This window comes from Mustela erminea, chromosome 7 (genome assembly GCF_009829155.1).
Source record: "Mustela erminea isolate mMusErm1 chromosome 7, mMusErm1.Pri, whole genome shotgun sequence".
Classification (NCBI taxonomy): Eukaryota; Metazoa; Chordata; class Mammalia; order Carnivora; family Mustelidae; genus Mustela; species Mustela erminea.
In genome coordinates, this window is record NC_045620.1 from 68,544,774 (window position 1) to 68,548,190 (window position 3,417).

Sequence of the window (3,417 nt, forward strand, 5' to 3'; positions counted from 1 at the left end):
TGCCCCTGTGAATTTGCTCTTGTTGGGGAGCCTCGGTGGCTCAGTGGGTTAAGCCTCTGCCTTTGCTGGGTTCTCTGGGATGTAAGCCTCGGTTCTCTGGGATGCCTTGCTGCCAGGTTTGGGAACCACGGTCCTAGACTAAATCCCTATCAAAAAGGATGTAACCTAATATACAAGTCCGCTGGGACCCGGCTTGTTTTCCCCATTAGTCTCCACCTCCTCTGGAAGTGCCCATCCCATTCACATCCCTTATGCCAACACCAGTAGCAGAGCACACAGTAAGGACTCGGCTGGAGGAGGTGCGAGGTGCGTGAGCTTGTGGAGCACAGGTGCAGAGCACACATGATGAACTCTTGAGGGACATCTCACCCTGCCCCCCTCATGAGTTATCCCACAGTAAATACATCCACAACTTTGGATATAAATACCACTAATTTCTCATGCTCTTCTGGCTCTTTTTCTCTTAGACTATGCAGACCATGCCCTCCCTATTTCCACACTTTCTTCTGTTGAGAACAATAGAGTTGAATTAGGTTGCTGTTCATTAGACTGCACTGTATTATCAACACAGCAGTCTGCATCCCATCAGGACCCTGGTCTGCTCAAAATCTGCAATGGCTCCTCAGTTCAGAGTCAAAGCCAAAAGTTCTGGACTTGCCTTTCTGCCCTGACTTCACAGGGCAGCTGCTCCTCCCAGCATAATCTCTAGCCAATCCGGCCACAAACTCAGGGTGTTTTCTCTTCACTTAGGAACTGTTCCCTTGGCCTGGAAGGTTCTTTCGTCAGGCACGTGGAAATAGTTAGGACCACCCAGATGAGAACAAGCAAACACTATTCAGTTAGCTATAGCAAGGGAGTCAGTCACCACCATTTACGTTTGGCAGGGATTCAAAGGCTGTAGGGGATGTCGTTTGGCTCCCGGGACTGGTTGCTGCAGATATGGTTGACTTCCTGAGCTGGGTGCTGCAGACTGAGAAACCAAACCACAGCCTCTGCAGGAACCCATGATCTCTGAGGCAATTGGCTCAACCGTCAGGACTTGGTGAATGACCAGTCAGCTTCTTTATTTTTTTGGTCACCTCTTCCAACTCAGGACCAATCAGAGCAAACTAAATATGCTTCCCAAGTCAATCACGAAGGATGCTCTACTTCTAGTTAGCCCAACTCTAGCTTCCCCATGCCAACTACTTCCAATCAGTGCACACTTGAAGCCTTCCCCTTTGTTCACTATAAAGCTTTCCTACTCCTTAGCCTGTCCTAGAATCGCTGCCCAATGATGGTAGCTGACTCCCTTGTTGTAGCAAGCTCTGGGTAAGTAGCTCATTTCTGTTTGTTCTTATTTGGGTGTTCTTCATTTATATTTAGAAACAGTATGTGTCTTCTGGAGATGGCTGGGTGATCTCACCTACCAAAAAATTGTGTTTGATGATTCTAAATGTGTGACTTCTTACTTTTTAATCTCTTAATTTAGTTTGTGGGAGACCTCTAACTGTAGCCTCCAGAATTCAGCCCGAAGTTAGTATCGTGCTCAATAACAAAGAAGAAACAAGTTCAGAGAAGTAAAATCGCTCAGTTACCTGGCTGGTAGGTTGGGATGGAGCCCAGCTCTTGATCTAAGATCACTGGCACTTCTGTCTCATAATTGGCTCATTCGCTCTGAGCCTCTTTTTCCTTTTGGTAAAGCAATAATAATGATAAGTTGAACCAAATGAAACAAGATTTTCATACTTCAAAAAAGGGTTCAGTATTAGGGCACCTGGGTGGCTCAATGGGTTAAGCCTCTGCCTTTGGCTCAGGTCATGATCTCAGGGTCTTGGGATGGAGCCCCCCATCAGGCTCTCTGCTCAGCAGGGAACTTGCTTTCCCCTCTCTCTGCCTGCCTCTCTGCCTACTTGTGATTTCTCTGTCAAATAAATAAAATCGTTTAAAAAAGGGTTCAATATTGGCAATTTCATACAGTTCAACCTAATCCAAGGTTGTGAGGATTAAGTGAAATAACATGATGTTAAATTGAAGGCAGTGTAGCATTTTTGTTAATAACACAAGACTGCAGAAACAGCTTCCCAGGATTAAAATTTCTACTCCATCACTTTCTAGCTGTTTGATTTGGGCACATTACTTGACCCACGTGTACCTTAGTTTTTACAGCCATAGAGATATAATACAGGTCAACAATCCCTTACCCGCAACTCTGAAATGCAAAAATCTCTGAAAACCAAAAGTTTTGTGACAAACTCATTTGGTAGCAAGTTTTGACCTGAGTTTACATGAGGTTATTGGTAGTCCATATTTATCCCACTTACTGCGAATAAACGGGTTTTGGTACAGAAATATTGATTGCAGGGTGTTGCCCCAGAATCTCTGGGGGTGTCGCATATTGTACCCATAAAGGGAAGAGAGCACCTCTCAAAATATATATTTGAAACAATGCTTTTTTTTTCTTGCCTAGCAAAGGAGAACTTGTGGCAGAACACTACCTCCCTAAACAAAGCAAAGAGTTGATCTTAAATTTAAGTTTTTACCAAAGCACAGCTGTTGGTGATTGGGTCTGGTTTCCAGGATTCTAGATTCCAGTTGCCTATTCACAGTTGGGGATCAAGGCCAAAGAACTGCCGGTCTTCCTATTTCTTTTTTGAATATGGAGAATAGGAACTTTAGTCAACCCCTGTTCTTCCAAATCTGAAAAACCCTGCATCCTGAGACACACCTGGTCGGCAAGGCTCAGATAAGGAACCGTGAACCTTAAGTACTTCCCTCACAGTTTTTGAGCAGATTTAATTAATCTGTAAAATAAATGGAAAGCTCTGTGAGCAGATTTAATTAATCTATGTAAAATAATTGGAAAGCTCTGTGTAGCTGGCAGGTTTTATTATAAACAGGTAAAGGCTTGCCACTTAGCATCCGTTTAGCAAGTGTGTCAAGTGCCTGCTAAGGGCAACGCTCTGAGAATACAAGATGAACAGGGGACTTGATCCACTGCTGAATAAACCTGAATCTCCCCCTCCACACACCCCCCCCGGGAAGTGCTTTAAACCACAGGATTTTTCATGCTGGCGCGGGAAGGCCTTTCTCCGCAGGGGCTTCTTTCCAACCCCAGCAGCCGGGCCACTCCAGCACGCGGCGCGTTTCTCCGTACCGCGCGGCCCCTGCTCGCAGTCCCTGCCCCCTTCCCTTTCAGGGAAAGCCGGCGTCCCGAGGCCGAGGCTCCGCGGCCGACTACGCCCGGGTGAGCCCCCCGGAGCGCGCGCGCCAGGGCCCCCCACCGCCGCCTGCGGCCAGAGCCCCGCGCAGCCGGGGCCCTGACCCCTCCCCACGTCGCCCGGAGGCCCGAGAGGGGGCGGGGCCGGGCGCGCACCGCCCGCGACGCCGTCCGCGCACGCCCGGGCGCCTGCCGATTGGCCGCCAGGGCCAGTGTTC